General features: G+C 39.6%; 1 protein-coding gene across 3 annotated transcripts in view; it reads left to right on the top strand.

Annotated features, from left to right (window-relative positions):
- The window catches only part of NCKAP5 (NCK associated protein 5), a 647,162-nt gene that overhangs the window by 52,831 nt on the left and 569,894 nt on the right, over window positions 1–24,437 (top strand). For all 3 annotated transcript variants that reach the window (XM_081870239.1, XM_081870235.1, XM_081870244.1), the window contains exon 2: window positions 4,828–4,975. The gene's annotated coding sequence lies outside the window, so the exon portion shown is untranslated. The remainder of the gene's footprint in view (window positions 1–4,827; window positions 4,976–24,437) is intronic.

Here is a 24,437-nt window from a genome sequence, read left to right as displayed (position 1 = left end):
GCAAGGAAAGTGGAAAGGACTAGAGGCAGTGCAGTTACTGTGCAGTCCTAGCATCTCTATTAAGAAGTAAGCCCCACTAAGTTTAATGAGATTTATTCCCAGCTAAGTGTGTATACATGTCTAACCCCAACTATTTAGCTTTTCGGGGGGGGGGGTGGAATTGCAATTGCAGTTGCAGTTAAGACTAGAATACTGATTGCAAAAATAAAATAAAATAAAATAAAATAAAATAAAATAAAATAATAAAATAAAATAAAATAAAAATGATTGAATAAACTCAAGTCACACTGAAAGTTATTTTTACACAGGCAACCACAGGGATTTCTCCAGGAGAGTGGGCTGGGCTGTATCCATTTCTAGCACAATAACTATTAACCCTGTCCCTGTTGCTGCATTGGCATTCTGTAGTTATTGCATCTCACCGTAAACAGTTATTTGCCAGAAACATGACCCAAAACGGCCACTTATTTTATCTTAACAATACAGGTGTCCACCTAGGGCTGCCATACTTCTGGATTTTCCCGGACATTTACGGAATACTGCATTCGGCAGCAGTGTCCGGGCAGAAATTGGTCAAATGTCTGGGGAAATCTGGATGTATGGCAGCCCATGTTGGCAGTGCCCTTTTTTGCTGTTTTCCCATAAAAATATCTCAAAAACAGCATTTTTAAAAAGCGATTTTGCCAAAAAAGCTTAACAACTTTTCTGTCCAGATTTTCACTGTTTGAAATATGGCAACCCTACATAACAGCAATACCCACAACAGGGAAACTTAGGAAGTATACCACGGTTTGCAGGATCAGGTCTTTGGGTTGTGAAACTGTACACAATTCTATTATGTAATTAGCATGGTTTTCCTCTGCCAGCGAAGGGCATGCCAAATGACAGATGATGAATATATTTATTTGGATTTTTGTTGTTTTTTACCTGAGGAGTAGGTGTGCCTTTCAGTTCTTTCATGCTGGCTACAGAGTAAATCTTAAGATTTTAAGATTAAGCAACAATCTGAATAATTTGCATTGCTGTTGCACAAGGCACCTAAATTTATGGATGCCACACTTTTATGAGATATGTAGAGGAAATACAGTGATTGCTCCAGGCTATATCAGATGCAGCTTGCTCTCCCAAGAATATACTGTAGTTTGGTTATAGGAACTGATTTAGAGGAGTTTGTGGAATAATTTACATATCATGTAGAAATCTGCCCCGTATTGGCAATTGTTATCATTTTTTCCTCTGAAATTTCAGAGAAGTGCTGTGTTCTTCAAGTCTTCTTTTAGATTGTAAATGAACTTGCTCTCAAATATTCATCTTAGAATTTTACAGATATGCTCAAATCTTTTTGCAGTTGTTCTCAGAATACTTACCTATGTCTTACCCCACATGTGCCCACTTGAACACTTTGATTAGCGGAAAAGGTGCCACCTAATTCCTGTTCCATATTTGTAAGGTGTTGATCATTTAGTATGGCAGTACCAATAGCCTAGTGCAGATGGGGCCTTAGTCTGGACAGGTAAATAGGTGATTAATTCTTCAGTAACTCATCTCCAAACCATTGAGGTAGTGGACATTGTTCTGTAACTTGGAATTGTGCATCTCTTTTCCCTGCCTCTTATTCCAGTGCATTGTGCAAGGCTGCAAGTTCACTTTTTGAACATAGTCTAGTTTTCATTGGTAATACAGCCATTTTTCCAAGCTGACATAATATGACAGAGGGGTCAACAAGAGGGGATTTAAGGATTTATATTTATACAAGTTTCTTTTTTAAAAATGACAGCAAGAACAACCCACAATTCCTACATAGAAGCTATGAAGAGAAACAGAAAGTGTCTAAGTACAAGGGAGGCAGGCCACAACAGACCCTAAATTTTATTTAATACTAACTGTACATCTTCGTTTAGGGCAGGTTCTTGTGACTTACAGAGGGGAAACAAACTGTCTGTTATGTGGGATATCTATGATAGATCTCCTGGTATATTTACAAACTGTAATATAGCTGGGGGGAGCTTCCCATTTATGTGAAGTAGTTGGGGAGGGGGAGTTGTTGAATTCTTCCCCTCCCTATGCAATTTTCTTGATCAAAAACCTCTCCCAGCTTCTGTTTGTCCTGCAATGATAAAACACCAAGGTCTATATTCCTCCTCCAAATGCCAAACATCATATTAAGGGAATTTTTTTTAATCAGAAAAATGACTTGGAGAGAGATCATTAAACATCTCTCTCTGACACCACTCAGAGAAAATGGCAACTCCTGCAATTATATCTCAGTTAAAACACACACAGTTACATCATGGATTGTCCATGTAAGAATAGCACTTGGATGTTTCACTGACTAGGAACATAGTACAAAAACGCAAGGTTAAAATCAGCTGAAAACAAAACAAAAGCAAAAACCCCACAGGATAATGGTGTTGCTGCATGATGAATATGTTAAAAATACATGTATATACCCAGTCCAATTATTTCAGGAGCAGTTTTGAAGTGTGTGACCTTTCTTGCAATAGGCAGCTTGGGAAATGTGTTAAAATGAAAACAAATCAGGCAAATTCCTGGAGGGGAAACAGAATTTCCACTGGTAAGTTAGACCTGGAAACTTTTCTTTATCATGTTTGCTTTGGCTAAATAATCATCTCATTCATTAGGCAATCTATATCTTTCTCATCATGGTACACTCTCTTTTATTTGCACACATCAAAATTACAGGGAATTATGAATTAGAGGATAAACAAACTGCTTATGTGCACAGGATTAAGGGCATGTTTAGTGATTTAGCTCAAATATTTGAAAAGTTTGTGGATGGATTTGGTTTTGTGCTCATGGGCTGATTACTGTAGCCGAAGTTGCAAGAGGCTTCATTCTTATGCATCACATAGCGCAGTGGTATAGCACATGCCAGGCATACAGGTATAGAAAGGCCAAAGTTATTTCATGAACAAAATAATCTGTTCAGCAACTCTAACTGTGGGATTCCAAAAGGCTCGGACATCTGAGGATGATGAAAAATTATGCAATGTAATGTAGATGTAAAATTCTGGCAAACCCACCAGTAATATATTGTGAAGTAAGGCATTGGCATAAATGCTCTTTAAAAGTATCCCTGAATGATTTTATTAAAACTTTTTCATAGTACAATAAGATATAAAAAATAAAATAAAAAACAAAAACAGTGAAAGAAAGAGAAAAGACACAGTCCTCTCTCTAAGGTAGCTCTTAATCCTTGTCCCGCACAGAAAATGGTGGACCCTCCCAGCTCTCACCTGGGAGCTTTCCTTTCTTCTCCTCATCTCTCACCCTGGGAGGTCTTCCCTTCCCTGCCAAATGCTCTTTAAAAGTATGATGGTTGCATCATTGCTTCAGAGTGTCTACTTTCAAATGAGAAATAATGTTTCATTTATGAGATTTTATATTGCAATAAACAAAAGGTTGCCAGAATGTGTTTTGTTAACCTTCTTCTAGCTTGTATGCTAAAAACAATTTCTAAGTGTTTTAAAATGAGCTCACTCAGGAAGGAATGGTATCTAATTTACAGATTCCATAGACAGAGGTGCAGAAATTCTGTATGGACTAGCATTTCAACAACACAATAAACATGATAAATGAGACCAGATCTAAAGGACTACTGGGTGTAAACCAGCATGAATAATTGTAGTCACCCACTGGAATTTGCCCCCTCTTCATACTGTTCTTAAGTACAAATAGCAGTACTTTTCGAACTGGATTTTCAGATTTAACAAAACATGATAGAGAGGTTTTGAGTGTATTGTTGCATGCCACCCCAATCTCTGAGCGTGCGAAATTCCAGGGGTTCTAGGTGCACTTGCCTAGGGCCCATGTTTTCTTTTGGAAATGAGGCACAGCGGACACTGGTGTCTTTATGATATATGGTTTATTGACACATATATACCACCTGAGCCTACAGTGGAAGAGCTCACAGCATAATCAGCTTCTTCCGTAGGTGCAGCCTTGGATTCAACATACATAAAACATCACACCCTGCCTGCTGCTTTCTGTTTCAGTCACATAGCTCATAACTCCAACCCCTCTAACCTAAGCTCTGACTTTATCTGTTGAGGGAGAGGGGCCCCACACATTTGCCATCTCACACTGAGTTCTTTTTGATCCTCTGTGTTCTTAATGGCCCATCTGCCAGGCTATCATCTTAACACGGGAGGCTAGCCTGACTTAATTAGATTTTAATACTTGCTGATTCCAGGTGATTAGAAGTGTCTAGCACACAGTTTAACACCCAAACCTTAATTAAATTCTACACCTACTGGACCTAGGAATTGAGGGGTGTCAGTTCCTAGGTCTGAATCACCATGTGTCATTGCTGTAGAATGGAACTGGGAAAGTGATGTAGGCCAATCATTAGCACTAATCCAGGATGGGTTTTCAAGTTAATTTATGGCATGCTCTAGTTTTCCATATAATTAATTAAAATATTAGTGCACATTCATGCACACACACATCTATGCAAGCCAAGCCATGTTACCCTGGCATTGCGTTTAGGACGTTGTCCATTACACATCAACCTAAATATGTGCTTTTACAAATCAGCAAAAAGCCCCATGTGATATTACTAGGGATATACTACTCAGTAACTGTTTCAAGTCACTTGTCTTAGAATCAGTGCAATTGTGAGCTGCTAAGCTTTGATTACAAAGGTATTCACTGTTATTTCAGAGTTTGCATTAGCTCTTGGCACTCATCTGAGAGCAATTCAAAGTTGTGACTTTTTGTTGTTATGAACTATGAAGCCCTAAATGGCTTGAGCTCAGATATAAAAATGAGAGATCATTCAACTCCTCTACTGTGTTTGCATTGCAGGCAGCTGAGGGCAGATAGTGCATTCTGGCTTCAAATGTGAACAAGGAAGGAAAACAGAGAGACACTCCTGGTAGCCTCTCCCTAAGCTTTTAAACTCATTGGGCTAGAAAGTGTATCATTCTCAGAATCAAAGTATCTTCAGGGAGAGGTAAGTCTTTAAGAAAGAAAAAAAATGTAAGCAGTCCTAAATGCTGTTATGTGAGTTTTAAACTGAACTTCTAAAACGTATTTTGCCTATATTTTCTACCATATTTTCAAAAGTTTTGATGATGCTGACATGCCTGAGTTTATGGGATAGATTAGATATACATAAAGATATACATTATAAAGATATACATTATAAAGATATACATTAGAGGTACATAAAGACCTCTACATCCTTTGTACATACAATGAATAAACTTTCACAGTATGTAAGCAGAATCAAGTGCTGTCTGCACTTTTAATAGGATCCAACTGAAATCTACTAATGCTATCACCCCTGCTACTACCATTTAGCCATTTATTGTCAGAGGTGTGTTAGGCTCTTTACAGCAGTGGCCTCATTTCTTCATAGCAACCTGGAAGATTTAGCTTTTGGAAAAAAAGAATGCTGGAATCCCCAGAGTTTTCTAACCTACTCCAGATTTAAACATTCATTATTTATAACAGCATCCTGGAAACTACTTTGCTCAGGCAATTAATTACAATGACCCAGGTGAACGGAAGATGGTACAATGCCACATACCGTGCCATGTAATTAGTCACTAGGCCAGCTCTGCACATTAAAATCTACAGACTGTCTTTATTGAGTACAAGAGATCACCGGGCTTATAGATAATGGCTTAGATGGGAATTTTCATTCCTTAAAAGCAGCGGATATTAAGGTATGAAATGTAGTACTCCTAATAGTTTGTTCTTGGAGATTACTACTGCTGCAATGTCCAAAGGCAACATATAGCATTTTCATTACCTCCCTGGCTGTCATCTTGAGCGGTCTTTGAAAAGCTTTACAGACTTAAGGGCAACTGAGGCAGTAAATGTTGTTCCAGAATGATCCTCCAGTTTTAAATGTCATCTAGTGACAATTCAATGAGCATAGAAACTGCAAATCCCAGAAAGCGGAGAATATTTCAGTTTTAGGCCTACCGTGTTGATAGTACCCCAAGCACAAATTTGGTACAGTCCCCTACTCCTCCAGATATGCATGTACGATACCCTAGAGAAAGAGGCTCAGTGTGTATGGAATGCCAAGAAGTTTTTCAACTTTCTGTGTTGACTGCCTCCCATTACAAATCAGTGTTACAGGATAGATGGAAAGAAAATAATAACAGCATTGAGCTGTAGTAGTTGTGTGCTGCCCCCCCCTCCCAGCTTCCTCTAGGCCTCGTATAGATAGCCATGGCTTTCAGTGCAAACTACTGCATTTTTTTGCAGTTCTTCCTTACATAAAACAAAAGAACAACGAAAGGTAGTATTATTGGAAAATAGGCCATTGTAAGTAGTTTATTAAAAGTAATATGGCTAGGGATTTTCATGGCTCCTGTGAGCAGAGCCCCATACAGTGGTACCTCAGGTTACAAACGCTTCAGGTTACAGATGCTTCAGATTACAGACTCCGCTAAACCAGAAATAGTACCTTGGGTTAAGAACTTTGCTTCAGGATGAGAACAGAAATCACACGGCAGTGGCAGCGGGAGGCCCCCATTAGCTAAAGTGGTACTTCAGGTTAAGAACAGTTTCAGATTAAGAACGGACATCCAGAACAAATTGAGTTCTTAAACCAAGGTACCACTGTATTACTTATTGAAGATATGTTGTGTTTTATTACATGGCAGGCACTGTAAGCCAGCTTTTTCCAACACAGTGCCCTTCAGATGTTTTGGACTACAACTCCCATCAACTCCATCTAGCACTGTCATGATGGGAGTTGTAATCTAAATGATCTGGAAGGCACCAAGCTGGAGAAAGGTGCTCCAGATAACAAAAGGCTGATGCTGAGATTTAAACATAATTTGTTTGTTTAATTCATTTGTATGGATTTCAGAAAGAGCTCCAGGTATTGCGTATGCCTCTCTTTCTATGATAAAATATATACATTGGTACCTCTGGATGCGAATGGGATCCGCTCCGTAGCCCCGTTTGCATCCTGAAGCGAACACAACCTGTGTCTGCGCGTGCGCGGGTCATGATTCGTCGCTTCCACTCATGTGCGTGACATCATTTTGAGCGTCTGCACATGCTTGAGCGGCGAAACCTGGAAGTAACATGTTCCGTTACTGCAACCCGAAAATGCTCACCCTGAAGCTACTTCAACCCAAGGTATGACAGTACTCCTCAAGAGGTACTATCTTTGTTTGATTCAGCTATTTTCAGAGCTGAGTAAATTAAAAACAGCCATGCCAGTTATTGATTGAGCTTCTCTCAGTAAAGTGTGAATCCTGAACTTCACTGAGCTTGACTTGAGGCAGAACTATATATATATATATATATATATATATATATATATATATATATATATATATTAGATGAGTTCATTGCCACATATTAAGTAGCCCAGTGCCTATAAAGGAAGTCAACACAATTTCATTTTGCAGAGAGAGCAGAGAGAGAGAGGGGGGGGGGCAACCTTCTCACACACCTGTTCTTAGAAATGGTATATTCCTTGTTTTTGCTTGTAGACTATAATGATTGTTATCACAGTTAAAAAAAATCTTTCCCTGTATTCCCTTTGATCTTCAAAGAGCACTAGTGTTTCCAGAGGACAAAGAAAGCATAACAAGAATATTTTTATGTGTGTAACCAAGCAGGTGATTTGCTTGCAAAACACACAAGGTGAAGAGTCTTATTTCAATTTCAAGGAAAATATGGAGAAGTCAGAATGGTTATATTCATTCTCCATAGAATAGGTAGTAGTCAACCAAGCTTTACTCAGAATAGACCTGTTGACATTATATATGACTTTAGTCATGTTCATTAATATCAATGTGACTTCTCTGAGTAAAACCCAATGTTTAGTATCTTAGATTTCCTTCCATTTCTGTTCATGAGCAAAGGCACCCAAACCATAGTTAGAATCTACCCATACTCTATGAGGCAGCCTATGGGCAAGTTCCTACACTACTGCCCATGCATATGTGTGCCTGTGTGAGCTACATTTGGCAACCCCAGAAACACAGCAGGCTATAGAAACTGATGTTTCAACATGTTCAGTTTCTTGGGATAACATATAAGCACCCAGAGCAAATCATCATTATCATCACCGTTAAGATCTGGGTAGAAAAAATAATAATTTTATTTTTTTGATGAGTGAATAGAGAAATAGGCATTTGGGTTTTGTGGAGCACTTAAAGAATGAATACGTTTACAGTAGTAATATGCAGAAGAAGATATTGTCCAATCAGTTTGATTACTCATTTCCTGAAGTGCCATCTAAGGTAATAGCTAGAAAGCTAAACAAGGCTTGATCAGAAGTGGTTTAAAATGCTGCTTTATTGTGTCTCCCCACATGTCGTAAGGACTGAATAAGGAAGATAAATCAGTTCAAGCTGCTATTGAAAGCAGACAGATGATATACCGGTAGTTAGATCTGCATTGTGGCACATATGAAGCTACTGAACAACACATATAACATGAGATGCCCAGTTTACAGTAGGCAAATAAAAGGCAAAGCAGGTGCTGCAAAGCTCTTAACATGCTGTGATTTCATGGTGGGATTCTGATCCACTTTATACACTACATTTTAAATATTTATGCATTGATTTGATTTATTATACCCTACTCTTCAACAGATTTCCAGGGCAGTTTGCAAAAAGTTAAGATTACAAATTGAAACAAAAGCAAAAAAGCACATTAAAACAACACAGTATAACAGCAGTCAGCAGAATTAAAAGCAAAACTTCCAAGCATTGTAAAGGCAATGCAGAGAGGATTTAATTGCCTGGTATTTATTTGTTTTTAAAAAGTATTTGCCTGCTGTTGAACCACAACTTCCTGGCTGAGAACGTTCCATAGCCAGAGTGCAACAACCATATATACCCTGTCCCATATAGTCTTCAGTGGTGGTAGTATTGAAATGGTGTTGAAAAAGCTATGGGTAAGCACTTGCGGAGTAAACAACTGTAAATCTTATACGTAAGTATTTGTGGAGCCAACAGACTCTTAAGGCACTTCAGTCATAAACCATATGATGGACTTTCAAGGTTTAAAAAAGACCCCAGCAGAATTGAACCCAGAAATGAGCTGCAAGCACAACTATTTTCAGCTTCAATTTTGACCAAGCATGGAATTACATTGTTGGAAAAGTCTTTGGACTCAATACCCAATACCCTGTGAGTTCATCCTGGACGGCCAATAAGATCCAAACTCCAATTTTCAAGTCAAACAGGACATTTATTTAGATGTTGCAAGGCCAGTGTGACATAACCTCAACCAGCAAGTAGTTGACGGTAGCACACCGGATATGAAAACAGAACAACCATTTATACACTTACAAGCAAAGGTTTAATCAGGAGGCATAGCAATTTTCTTATCTTTCCCTCCTTCCTTTGTCCTTAACAGTTATAGTAATAGCTCCTGCATACATGTCATTCCATTCTTCTCCCATGGTTTTCTTGCACATACAACCTTCACTTTCTTGGTCTTTCTCACACACATTTTAATATTTATTCTATAATTCAATAATTTCAATAATTATCCAACAACACCACAGTGGCATACACATATGGTTTTGAGATAAGGTGATTTAGAGCAGATGTCTTCAACCTTTTCAGACCCAAGACCCACTTTTAACTCAAACATGCATTTGGAGACCCATTTCTTTGTATGGTGATAGTGCTCCTGTTACGAGCCACTTTGAATGAAGCCTTGGCCCAATAGTGGGTCCCAACCCACTTGCTGAAGACCAGTGATTTAGAGCATCCGTTGTCAACTGGTGGGTTAGGATCCATGAGCTCTTGGGCCAACTGCAATGCAAACTGTAGGCACAGTTGGCTTTTATCCTCAGTTGGCAGACCAGGCTATGCTCATTGTCTGGGCAGTTGAAATTTTGTTTTGGAAGGTTGTCCTGCCCTGCAGTGCAGCCGGCTGGGGAATTTAGAATGGCTGGCCACTGGGACGTGACTGCTCACACCTTGTGAGTGGAAAGCTGCCTGTGAGGGGCCACAACCATCACCCACCCAGAGCAGGGTATGTGGCCACTGTCAGCTTTTGGGTCAGGATCCATGAAAGGATCGTGTCTGACCTAAGCTAGGCCATACCAGTGCTGCTACAGTTATACACAAATGTGGTAACAAAAAATTAAGAAATGAGTCCCATTATGCAAGCTTGAGGTAAAGCATGGTTGAAGACCAGTGATATATTATAGAGCACTGAGCTATGGATGGAATAGGAAAGCTCAGATATTTGGGTAGGCTTTAAGTCCTCACAAAGCAGCTGATTCTCTCATCCAGTACACTAAGCTTGCCACTCGTCCATTATTTCATGAAATATATTTAGTATTAAAATCTAATATTAATAAATAAGGAACAGTTAGCCAACCTACAGGACCCCACTCATAGGGATAATTTAGACGTTGCATAAGCCTGGTAGGGTTGGAGATGCGTCCATGGTTTGTTTGTCTAGCAGACAATTTTATGAGAAAGTGTGTCAGGCATACTTTTTTGAGAAGCAAATGTCATCCTTGCTTTTGTTTTATTTTCCCCAAGGGTACTCATTCCTTATAACTGGCATCACTGACAGTACTACTACTGAAGGGCAAACAAAGGAAAATGTGAAGGAAAGAAAACGTAGTTCTGAGTAGTAGGTAGTGATACTGTTGAACCCTGCAGACAAAAAAGGGGGTCAACTTTGTGTGCAAAAAAATGGGGTCAAATAATCCTATGAAAAGGTTAGTATCTAGTAAAATCAGGAGGAAGAGAATGTAGTTGTCAGGGAAAATTGGGAGAGATGTTTGTGACGAATGTGAGTCAGAATGGAGGCTATACTGTGGAGATGTAGAGAATAATACAGCACATAAGAGCACTGGATTTCACAGAAGTATTCCTAAGTGCCTTGCTTTGATCCTGAGCACAGTTAGGTAGACATACATTCCTCTGAAATCAAGTAGATGTGCCTGGGAAATGGGTACACATCACAAGTGCAATGGTAGTTCCAAGGTATGTAGACCACAATTGCATCTAGAACCATGCACATTTCACCTAATGATAGTGAGATGCTTGACTTACTCAACTTTGAGGTTTATAAAAATAATCCTCTGCAAACATCAAGGGTACCAAGGGTAGACAGATGTTGTGTGCTTGGTCATATATGGAAAACAATTAAAGTACTTGGTACACAGTGGCAGATAGGGAGGAGCAATTTTAGTCCAGTTCAGGCACTAGGATTGCAGAATCTATAATATCACAAAGGGATTATTGAATAGGCTCAAGAATGGGATATGAAGAATGGGACTGTAACTGAGCTACAAGGTAAGTTAAAAACAAAACCCTCCCATTTTGTCAATAATTATATTTCTGTTGAAATTAGACACCATGTTACAAAGGATAATACAGTCCAATGGCAGACCAATCTAATAAAGTAAACATGACAGAATAAAATGCAGGAAGAGCAAAATGATAACATTAAAAAAAGTCTGTAGGAAGAGACAGGGCTGGACACTTTAAAAGTTTGTTGAATGAAAGTATTTCCAGTTGTGTAAAATCTGCACATTTATGACAAGATGTTTTTAAGTAGTTATTAAAATTTGGAGAACTTGCACATTTGCAAACTTTGGTTAAGAACAAAGCTACTGTACAGCAAAACCAAACCATTGCTCCAATTTGCTTATGTTTGCTTAGAAGTGAAGATGGGAGATGGCATGCCTACCTCTAAAAGCACAGTGTGTGTCCTACCCATCTAGAGGTACACGTTCATTCTTGATTTTTTATGTATTCTTTTTCTTGCTCATGGCATGGGTGGATTTGTTACAGCAAAGAAGATGACTAAACTTGGCCTGTGCCCTATGTTAAATTTACAGGTTGAAACTGCAAGTATCAGATTTATTTCTATTTGTATTTATTAACCACACACCTCGTCTTCAAACCTGCAGTGATAGTGCTGCACAAAATAAGATTATTACCTTGACAGGCCTATAGATGGGCTGTACTTGCCCTATGAATGAGGCATATAAAATTCCCTGCCATTCTGGCTTTGATTTCAGTGAGTCTGCCCTGATTATGACTTAGTTGGATGTCTCCCCAGGACAGGGATGTGGAACTTCTGGTTCCCCAGATGTTGATGAACTACAACTCCCATCATCCCATGTTGTCTGCGGCTAGTGGAAGTTGGAGTCAGACTTTATCTGGAGGGCCACAGGTTTCCCATTCTTGCTTTATGTACTTCTTAAAATTGCCTGTAAATACTTGTGTGAGTATGAAGCATGTTGTAATTTAAAATAATTTGGTATGTCAATGCAGACTTGTCTTTTTTCCCATCCACATTTCTTGAGCATCAGGTTTGTGGAAGCATTGGAAATACAACATAGCATGTTGGGGTTGAGAGTTAGAGTGTTGTATTTTGACATGAGAAGACAGGTTAACAATCTTTTTTCAGCTTTGCCACCTGGGTGACCTTGGGCAATTTGTTGTTACTTCCATTTTAACCAAATTCATAGGGCTGTTGCAAGGATGACAAGAGTACTCTGCCCACCAAAAATGGGTTCAGAAACAGTTGTTGTTATTAGAAACCTTGTTCTTTAATAACTTTATATCATTCTTATTAAAAGGTGAATAACATTACTAATAGGTCCAGAATTAAGAATGGGTCTAGATGTTCTCAATGATATTATATCCTAAAGTGATAGATATTCAGTGGGTGGAGAGACTTATAAATCCAGATTTTTCATAGTAGTAAATGAGAAGGTAGCATATGTTTCCTCCAATTCAGTTTTTCTGCTTTTTGCAGCTATCTATCTTACTTACATGTGTATCCCACCTTTCTTCCATCATGGAACTCAAACTGGGATACATATGGTCTCCAGGCACTGATCAGACCCAGACCTGCTTAGCTTCAGCAAGCTGACAGCCACTTGTGCCTCCAGATCATATTCTGGCTCTCACCATACCACAAAACCCAGACTAGATCAGGCCATAACAAATCTAGATTTCTTCAAATGAGACAGCAGCATCATCACAATTAATTTATTTGTATCCCACCCTTCCCTTCCTTTCACAGGAGCTTAGGACAATAAACAACATCAAAATGTAACCCATACAAATGTTTAGATAAGCTCAGGTAAGAGCCACCTTTGGCCCTTTAGTTAATGCGCACATCCAGTACTACAAACATTAATTAATTACAGACATTATTCTTTGGAAAGTCCCTGTTAGATTTCCCTTCCCCTTCTGTGCTCTGTATTAATGTTAACAGTTGTATAATCTTGAGCAAAAGACAGTTGTTTCATTAATTTATGCTCATGTTGTGATCATATTTACCTCTCTTTTTCGAAGGGAGGGGAGCTTTAATTACACCTCCAGTTAATTATCTCTGATACATGTTCAACCTCCAAATGCATATTGATGACATGATGCCATTTCCTAATTATCATAATTGCAGCTTCATTTGAGTGGTTAGAGGCTAAATGTGCTGATGTTTGTAGAAGTCTTTGAGCATTGGTATTAAAGCAATATGGGAACAAAGTTATGCATACATTTAATATAATCATCTGTAGGAACAAAGGAGGGGGGAACACTATAAAAGCATTTAGCTACAAAGTACTTTTATTAATCTTCATAAGCCACCCACCATCCTTTCAAGTTACTACATCTTCCATAGCCCCTCCTACCCGCCCAGCATTATACTCAAGTCCTAGTTTAGTAATTGCAGTGAGATCATGAGCTATACGTCTGGGACACAAACCTTTTTAGAGACTCCTGTAGTGATGGTCCAATATCTTCTTAGGGACAGAACAGTAACCACCTTCTGTTTCAGTCAGTGGTATAAATAGTTTTCTATACACCAGACTTCCTCAACCTGTGTAGCTCCATGGTCTGTGCTTGAATCACTGAACTGACGTCTCTTGGGCCCAAGCCTGAGTAGTGTGTATGGAAGTCCTGGACTTCCCAGACGACAAGATACTTCCTTGGCCTCACTCATGTGCTCCAAAGGCACCAGCTTGCCGGAAAGAGGCATATAAGACACCATCCAACTGCCTTAGGTACTCAACTCAGGATTTGTGTAGGGTTTACTCAGGACTTTTTTCAGCTAGAACTCACCGGAACTCAGTTCTGTCTCCTCTCAGGTGGGCGCCATTGGCATTCTAAGAGAATGAGGAAGGCATTCATGGTACCTATTTTTCTAGAAAAATAGCACTGAGTTTACCCCTTAGCCTTTCCTTCTCCTGAAGATATCCCACAATGCAGCAGGTGCAGATATTCGCTCACCATGTATTCCTGAAGGCTTTCTCACAAATGAGAGACATATGACAAGGCAGCAGAGGTTTGGGATCAGAGTTTTCCTTCTTCTAGATAGCCTACCTTTCCAGGTTGTTGCTTCCCATCTGTTGAATGTAATGCATGAACACTCCTAAAACCATCTTCTTGTGGACAATATTGTTCACAGAAGTCTGGAAGCTTTTTTTCAATGTGATGTCTGATATTTATGAGGGCATTCATTGGCATCCATAGGACATGAACTTTATGTGCTACTTGGTACAAAACTATAGCATGTAGGTATACAGTCTTATTAAAGTAGCAAGAGTTAGCAAATTATATGCAGACAACTCCATTTCTCCTTCTTGATATTGATTTGTGTATTTCCATTGCCAATCTCTAGCTTGCCCTATGAACAGGAAAATATAGTGTAATCTCACTTCCTTTAAAAGTCTACCTGTTTCCTGTTATTTTGTACATTGTTGACATGAATGACTGCATGAAGAATATACAGAAGTATTATAAAAGACAGGAGTGCTTTTACCTTTACATGACAAGCTCTGGTTACATCTGCTAGCAGCTTCCTGCCAAGTTTTTAGAATGAAAATTGCTTTAAAGCTCTTACATGTGAATCATGTTCTGTCTAGTTTTGTTGGTCCTCCTTTCATGTCCCGAAAATAATTTATTATAGAAATGGTGTGTTAAGGTATGTTAAAGTAAACTTTTTTCTTTCTTTTAAGGCTGACATTATCACTCCAGGGCATCGGGCATCAAATTTTGAGTCACCTCAGGACTCAGATGCCTTTTGAGGGGGAAATAATTTGGATTAATTTAATCCCACCCTTTCTTACTTTTGCATTTCCAGTTTTTTGGTTGTCTGAAGCTGTACCTTTGACATTTTGACTTTCTTCTCCCTTGTAACATACACCTTAGGTCTCCTTTTGTGTGAAGTTATATACATAAATAAATCTAATCTGATCTAATTCATGATCTACATCTGATCCAATCACAGTGTGAGGAGACACAATAAGTTAAACATGATGTTGGCTCAGCCTTCAAATTAGAACAAACACAATAGGGCAAAAAGTGCCACCTAATGTGTGATATGTCAGCAAGAGCGTGTTCCCACTGTACTCATGTAAAGGCATCGTGACACAAAGGCCAGTGAAATGTAGTGATGGACTGGAGTGCAGCACAAGCCAGATGAGCCATAACTAGGGATGTAAGAAGGCAGCAATTTTTGATTCTACCTGTATTTATCACAATCAGTGCTGTTTTCATTCCATAGCAGTTCAGTTTCCACTATATACTATGAAATTTGGCTCACTATCTACTGTTTAATTGAGTTATTTACATAACTTACACAACATACATTCATCTTAATATAAGGGAAACCACTATATATCATTTGTGGACATAAAAAAAATGTTGTAGACAAATACTGATTGTATTTGCTTTACTGATTTCCATTCATGACCACATGCCAACTGCAGCAATTTCCACTTCCTTTTCTGTTTTCATCTGAATTCCCCAACATTCCTAGTCACCGGAATGTTGGAAGCACCAAACCTGTCTTAAAAGGAGAGGGAGGAGAAAAGGAATTCCCTAAATATTCCAAAAGTGGAGATGTCATCTTCAGAACATCTCCTTTGCAGGCCCTGAAAACAATAGCACCAGGGCAGCATTGGAATAGCATGCCTCTTCCAAAACAACAACAACAACAACAACAACACCACCACCACCACCAACAACAACAACAAGCCTTTCTCAAAGAATATCACAGGTATCCCCTAGTTGACTTCTGCCCTAGGAAAGTTTGTCAACACCCCCAGCACACCACTATTTCCAAATATTTCCACAAAAGTGTTTTGTAACTTGATTAATAAATGCACAGTATTTGTGTAGCAGAAAATTAGTTTTCCATTCTCTGTGGAGTTACTGCTTTGCCATAAATTAGATTCTCATTCTCTGCAGGGTTCCTCCTTCGCCATAAGTTTCCTTACTCTGTATAACTCTTTTGCTCCCCTCTACCAGCAACACACGGGCAGCCTGGGGAATGAAAGGAAGACAGTGGAGAATTGCCATTAGAAACGGTGAAAACAGTCCTTGCTTGTTTATGTCTTTGCTCCGGAAGGATTGATTATCTTTCTTCTGATAGCTGCCATTTTATTTATATATACTGTTTGAAATTTCAAAGTAGCACTTCTGCACTTTTACTCTCCTTGGAGCTATTAAGTAACTTAATAATAAGTGTTTAAATATTTTCTCAGTTATGAAAGCCTCTTTTTGTGGGTGGGTGTGGGTGTATAAAACAGCAGTCAGAAAACTCTGTTAGTTTACAGCTTTGCTAAGGCTTGTTCCAACAACATTTAGGTTTGTCATTGTTGCATTGAGACTCTACTAACGTAGGCCATCCATATATTAATTTAAAAGGTGGAAGGCTAAAGGTCAGAAATCCTACAAGTTGTGAGTCATCATGTGGAAACTCCTTGCTGCTCCCACAGTACTAACTTTACCCAATGAGTCATTCTCTGCAGCCTTCTTAGAATGTCACATATGGAATTCGAGGGTTATTCTCCGCCCCCATGTTTCAGACCTCATATCATGATGCCATAGGAGTGCAAATCTGGGTTCAAAGGTAGCAACAAGGATCACACATTCAAGATTATAACTGAAATTATTTAAGGCCTCATCTGCACTATACATTTAAAGTAGTAGTACAGTCATACCTTGGGTTGAATGTGCTTCGGGATGAGCGCGTTCGAGTTGCGCTCCGCGGCAACCCGGAAGTAACGGGGTGCGTTACTTCCAGGTTTCGCTGCTTGCGCATGTGTAGACGCTCAAAATGACGTCATGCTCAGAAGCAGCGAAAAGCGACGCACGCATGCAGACGTGCTGTCGCTAGTTACGTTTGCTTCTAGATGCGAACGGGGCTCCGGAACGGATCCCATTCGCATCGAGAGGTACCACTGTATATCAATTTAAGCAGTCATGGCTTCCTCCAAAAAATTCTGGGAACTGTAGTCTGTTAAGGGTGCTTAACAGAACTACAGTTCCCACAAGTCACAGAACTACAATCCATCTTCTGAGGGAACTCTGCGACTTCTAGCTCTGAGAGAGAAATAGTGGTCTCTTAACAAGCCTCAGCATCCTAAACAAGCTACAGTTCCCAGGATTTTTTGCAGGTATGGTACTGCTTTTCCATAAGCCAAAGTAGCTTATGGAAACTCATTGACCAATACATGGACAGTAGAGACAATGGCCTGGTTAACAAATCATACTAAGCCAAACTATGGCTTACCAGACCACATTACTGTGCAGGCAGCCAGACAGGAGCTACCAGCTGCTTTGTCCTTTTTGTTGTTATGCGGTGCTGAGCAAAGGCAAGGTTTGGCTCAGTATGTTGTCTGAGTCAGGGCTCATGGTTAAGGGCTCTGTTCATGAACCATGTTTTGTTTGCCTCCGTTTTCTAGGGGAGAGCACAACTGATGTTAAATGTAAGCTTGTCACCCTTTTCAACTTGTTTTTGTAAGCATTCAGCATGGTCTCATAACAAGCGCCATTGTTGCCCATCTCTGCCTGCTTATTATTATGGCTTTACCAGCTGCTAAGGTGCCAACGCGGGTAAAACGCGGGTGCTAAGGGACGCGGGTGGCGCTGTGGGTAAAACCTCAGCGCCTAGGACTTGCCGATTGCATGGTCGGTGGTTCGAATCCCCGTGGCAGGGTGCGCTCCCATCGTTCGGTCCCAGCGCCTGCCAACCTAGCAGTTCGAAAGCACCTCCGGGTGCAAGCAGATAAATAGGGACTGCTTACCAGTGGGAAGGTAAACAGCGTTCCATGTGCTGCGCTGGCTCGCCAGATGCAGCTTGTCTCGCTGGCCACGTGACCCGGAAGTGTCTCCGGACAGCGCTGGCCCCCGGCCTCTTAAGTGAGATGGGCGCACAACCCTAGAGTCGGACACGACTGGCCCATACGGGCAGGGGTACCTTTACCTTTACCTTTACCTTTAAGGTGCCAACCAAGGCCTTCCTTATCAACTAGCAAGAACTTCTTATAATCCAGTCAAGCCTTTCTCCTTCACTAGCAGCCAGCTGCACTTTTCTTTAAAGAAAGCTTTACAAGACTCTGAAGTTCATCTCTAATTTTTTCATCTTTCTATCTCACTATCCAGATGCATTCATGTGCTTGCAACTCTGAATGTGTCTGTTTATAGAATCACAAATCGATATGAAGCCATGTAATCAAATACTTGTGCCAGGGTTTAGAAATCATTATGGCTTTGGCTATAATGGCAGCAGCGGCAACCACCACCACCACAACATTGACCTCTACAGGACAGGTCAATGACAGGCTAATTCTTTGGAACTTGGAGCATAAATGAAAGGCACTGAGAGAAAAATGGTGCTTTGAAACAATAGTAGAGGTTTGAGTAAAGGGAGGATGAAAATATGCTGCGTAAGAAAAAGTGGCCACTTTAAACAATGGCAAACGTTTGAATAAAGCAAGGATAGAGGAATACTGAGAGGGGATAGTGGTGATTAAAACTTTGGCAGATATTTGAGCAAGTAGGGAGTGACACTGAAGTGGGGGCAGTGGCAGTTTAAAACAAGGTTTGAGCACAGTGAGAAGGGAGTTTAGAAAAGCTCTATTCTGTTAGCTTTTTGGTGTTGGCTTCTGTGTTGCACCCATCTCTGATATTTTACTGTGGGCAGTTGGGGGTGGGGAGAAACTGCCATTTTCCTCTCAGTATATCTGCACCTCCACTCAAAAATTTATCACTTTTTCCCTTACGGTATTTCTACTTTTTTGCTGTTCTCAAACTTCTCCCTCTTCCATTCCTCAGCCTTCTCATGTGAGAGAGATAAAGGATGTGGAGCCCTGAAATATTAAATAGTACCTTCACACAATGTATTTCACATTGTATTTTATTAACAAGCAAATACCCACAACATCCATCAAATGAGGGTGGAGCAGAAGGCACGGACAAAGAAAAACAAGGGCTGGGATTGGGAAGGTGGAACGTGAGCTTAGAAGTTACATGGAGTGCAAAGGGGAAGCTAAAGGAAATTAATGTGTGGGAAGTGGCAGGGGGTGGCAAGTGGATTAAGTAGGGGTGCATATCCTAATAATGCATAATTCTTTTACTTTCCTTAAAATCTTTATGCTATTTTTTTGCTGGAAAATATGGTTTTACTATCATTATATAGACTAAGTTTCAAGAGCTGCAAGCATTTCAGTCCTGTCCAACTTACTCTTACCAGTCACAGTATCTGAGGTGGTGTGTCACTGCTTTGCCATCCTGCCTGCTGTGGTGGCACTGCTGCTTGTTGGGACTGGGATGGGTTCCAAATAATAAGCATACATTTTCCATAAATTGCCAACTTAGAAACATGAGTTAAAAATAAGAACTGACATCAACATAGTGATAAACCCACCTGAGAACCCGTTCTGCAACTCAGTGGGATCTATATGCATTTATAAAGTTCCTGGCCACCATTAAACCACCAAATTTCCCAGGAAGTCAGCACAAAGAGAATTGCATGGTGAATGCTTAGAATTTCAAGGCTCTTAAGCATTAATTTCAAAAGAATTGCACGCAGCCAACTTGTTAAATCATGCAACTCTTTGATAAAGTAAGTGGGGGGTTCTGCCTATATAATGTGTGTTTCCTTTTCAACACAGCAACCCTTAAGTGCTTCATTTTTCTGCACCTGGCAACTGTTGTTAAAATTTCTGCATCAGGACTGTCAACATATATTTATGGAAAACAGTCTTCATTGTATTCTAGCCAGAGAATAATCTCCTTTTCTTTGGTGCCTTCATTCTTCTTGATACGCTGGTAGCGATGGTGGTGATGGCGACAAGTGAACATTTAAGCAGCTACAGTTTCACAGGCTCCTACTTACACTAGGACACACAAAGGGGGATGGGGGAAGCCAGATATTCTCAGATGCTATGACTTTGTTCAGAAAAAAACCCTGTTATGTATTGGCTTTAAACCATGAATTTTTGATTTTGCTGTATTCTAAGAGCTCCATTGAGCCCAAAGTTAAGCATATCTAATTCAGACTAAACTCAGTGGCAAACATCAAGGCACATTCTTAGTTCTCCCCTGGGAATAAATAATACCATAAAGTGTTTAATTTTGGGTAGATGAGACCCCAGCTCTTATATTTACTGTGTGATTTCCCTAGAGTTCTTTTCCTAAAGTCGTCCCAAACATTTCTTTGGTGTATGTTTTCTCAGCTTTTACAATGGCTATACTTCAGCAATATTTGCTAAACAGTTAAAAAAATTAGGTGTGCCCTTACTTTGAACAGGTAGGACACATCTAGAGTACATACCTGTGCATACATCTTAAGACTCATGGAATAAACTAAGACCAAATTCAATGTAGACTTTCATAGGATGACACTGAATTTATTTAGCAACAAAAACCTTCTGCCTCCCAGCCCAATGCACAGTCACTCAGAAGTCCAAATGAATTCAGTCTGACTCACTCCCAAGTAAATACGCCTAGAATTATGAATCTAGACAGTAAAGATAAAAAGAAAACAATAAAAATACAAATACTGAAGGGTAAAATCGATATAGAAACCAAATATTGTACTAATAAAATATAGAAACCAAATATTATACAAAAACCCCCCCAAAACTAATGTACAGGGATCAGCAAAGAATATGTGGTGTAAAAATATTTTTCAGATACAATCAGTATAACTAGTTTACAATATCACAAACAATAGCACTTACAGAGGAGAAATCGAAATAAGAAATATAAAAATTATTTTCTGCATACAAGGAATGCAGATTTGGTTCTGTTCTGGAATGTTTGAAAAAGAGAAAGTAGCACTTCCAAGTTTTACAATCTTCTTAATTGCTTTGCTGCCAGATTCTGTTTTTTTTTATTAATTCCTTTCAAATTAATTAAGAATTGTTTGCCAAAAATTATTGATTACACAATTTTGTCTAGATGCATGCTGTAAAGAGGGAGCCAACGATATTCTAGCAATTCCTTTTGATGAAGTAATCAGGAAGCTTCTGGGGCCTGTTTCAGCTGCTGAGGGGCGTGCTTCAAATGCAAATTACTGCCAAATGAGATTCTTTCCAAATTCCAGCCAATTAAAATATATTTAAAGGGCAGCTGCTTAAAGGCAAAAACAATCCTTCCTCACACCCCCAAAACTGTTGCAAGAAACTTTCCAAGGCAAAAGTCCTTGAGTTTGTCAAACAAGATCTTTAAAGTAATGCGTAGCTGCTATTTATTTTGTCCAAACTGGTGGAATCTGTGAACGGCGCCTATCTGCAGTCAGAAGCTGAGATGACATGTTCAGCACCACCTTAAAAGAGACAAAGCAGGGAGTGTTTGTTCGGGTGTCAGTTTTCTCCTCTTGGCTCTTTAAACCATGTGTGTTTGGCTGCTTGCCCTCTGTGGAGCTGCATACAAATATTGACAGAACACAGTGGTATTTGTTAAGCTGGATCTTGGGAAGTGAATGATTAAAACTCTGAAGGAAGATCTGAAAACTTCAGAGCTTCCCTCCTCCCTCTCCTCAAGAATCTTTAACAGTGTTTAACAGAGTGAAAGTGAAAATGCTGAGCTTGGTTAAATGAAAGCCCTGACCTTCCTCTCCTCTGCCTTTGCCTTGCTGTAGGTAAGGACAAACTTCTTGAAATGTTTTCGTTCCTGCATGTTTTTTTAATCCCATTATGAATTAGTGGTTGTTTAATGTGTGGTAGTATTGAAAGGGGCTGGGAATGCTTTTGATTTAATCCTGTGATTTGGGCAAAGTTATGAGACAATTTTTGTAAATAGACAGACTGTGTTAGCCAGTAACTATGCACCATCAAATGTTAATACTACTTTTCTCACAGTTCCATTACAGTAAGTGATAGGCACATGAATCTCCTCAGACATTTTAAAGACATACTTAGATCCAAATATCCGGGACACATGAAATTCACCTCAGAATTCCACCTAGTGGTGTTCAACTGAGAGTTCAAAGTTTGCTGCCTGGGTTGTACCTGCAAAACATTATTGTCTCCATCACATAGTTAATCACTGTCATACTGATTTCTAGTGCCAATGAAAGGGTACTGAAAAACCTGTTTGACTTAAGGTTTTATTTTAACTTGAGAGACTCTTAAAACATTGGAATATTTCCCCCCACTGTGTATGCTACTTTGAAGAAATCACCAGATGACTGAAAAATTGTATACCAAACATTGTCCTGAAATGGGCTTTTTGTAAGAACACAGTTTATTTATTTATATCTAGAGAGAATGAAATAGACCTATGATGCAGTCGAAATTTTCATACCCATGAGGATTACCGGCTGCTTGTTGCTTCCAATTGCTGCATACTAGCACTCAAAACTGCAGAAGCCTGATGATTGCTTTCCATCTCAGTTGCTTATCACCAGTCTTTGGGGCTTCATCTTTTTTCAATGTAAGCAAAGCATCTTTCATGCCATGGGATCATGTTGCAATAGGAGGGTTTTGGTTAAATATGCCTTGTTAATCTTTAATGTATAAGTAGCACTGAGCATTTGCCAAATGGAAACATTTAAGCAACACCTCATGTATCCATTGCCAAAATAAATGCTGGCAGGCTACAAAATAATATTTTTTAAAGAATTTTGCAACAAACTTCAACATGTGGGTTCAAATATTCCACGATCCTTTGATGCATCTTGGAAAACGTGCAAATGCAAGTTTGCCTATTAAAATCCTACAGTTGGGGGCTGGAAGTTTGCAAGCGTTCCTCTGATTGAATAGCACTTATTCATGAAGCAGGTCTAGTTGAGCTCAATGAAACAGCTTGTTTGAATCAGCACTACGCCTCATTAGAGTTAAGTAGAATTAGGCTCATAAGGAATGTTTATGGGCATATGATGTATATGTCTGATTAATATTGAAAGCTACCTTCACAGAGCAACATGTTAATAAACATAATCACATTTTGTGGAATGTCTTTTAAGAAAAGCAGAGATACACAGGGTGAGATGGGATTAGAAGCTGAAGTTTTTGGATTGCCTCTCTTTACTTAAAACATTGGCCTTATCCGCAGTATTACCCTGCCATGGTATTTTATTTGTATCACAACTGCCAAGAAGCTCAGGGGGCTTTACATAGTTTCTCCCATTTTATCTACACAATGATCTTGTGATTTAGTTATGGTGGTATTGACTGGCCTTAGTGAAACTCAGAAGTTGAAAAGGGTCTCTGTGGTCCAAGCAGATTGGTGTGGATTGCCTTTTTTCCAGCTGTGGCTGGTTTGCCTACAATGAATGTTTATGGCCAGGGGTAATCTAGCCACACTGGGCTATTATCTGGAAACCTCCTGTGTGGACTACTGTATGTGGGGCTGCCCTTGAAGAGGACTCATAAGCTTCAATTAGCACAGAAGGCAGCTGCCAGAATTTTAACCAGCAAGCTTGGCTCACTAAATGAATTACTGTACATTGGCTGCCTAGTTGCTTCTGAGCTAATGTAAAGGCACAGATGCTAACCTTGAAAGTGCTCTTGGTACTCAAATAGCTGAATATACTCCTCTTTGGGCAAAAACAAGCCTGGCTATGCTTTAAGATTTGCAGAGAAGGGTCTTCTTTGTGCCCCACTGGTAAGGAAAGTTCATTTTGTGGTGATGTGGATGAAGCCTTCTCCTCAATCGTGCCTATTTATGTCATGCCCTCCTACTAGAAACACAACAGGTACTTCTTCATATGTAGTAGGAACATTAGAATATATAAGTAGGGCTATGTTGCATAATGCCCAAGAGTAACATTCCTTCTGAGCACCACAAAGATTCAAGGGTAGTGCTGATATCTCCTTGACAATTCTTTACAAACTCAAAGGCCACTTTATGATGTGTGGACCAACTGAGGGGTCATCACCTCATTAAATAAAAACCTGTTACCTTACCAACATGGCGACGCAATAAGGCCACATCAAAGCACAAATAAAAAGAGCTACTGTTCCAGAGGGATTTGTGAGGTATGCTAGAGAAAACCATAAGGAAGCTGAATGCCTCAAACACACTCATTTGTTCCAATACATTTGCTGGCCATACTCTTTATTGGGAGGCTGCTGAAAGATGTACACAAAACTAAATGCTTTTCTCCTGGGTTAGCAGTCTAAATCTGTCATTGATGGTTAGGGAAGAAATTTAGTAGACAGATGCAGTAAATATTTTTTTCTGAAAGCAGAAGCAGTTTGTTGC

The sequence above is a fragment of the Podarcis erhardii genome, assembly GCF_964252035.2.
Source record: "Podarcis erhardii genome assembly, chromosome: 1".
Lineage (NCBI taxonomy): Eukaryota > Metazoa > Chordata > Lepidosauria > Squamata > Lacertidae > Podarcis > Podarcis erhardii.
Note: the sequence above shows the minus strand (reverse complement) of the source record. Positions and strands in the feature narration are given on the sequence as shown.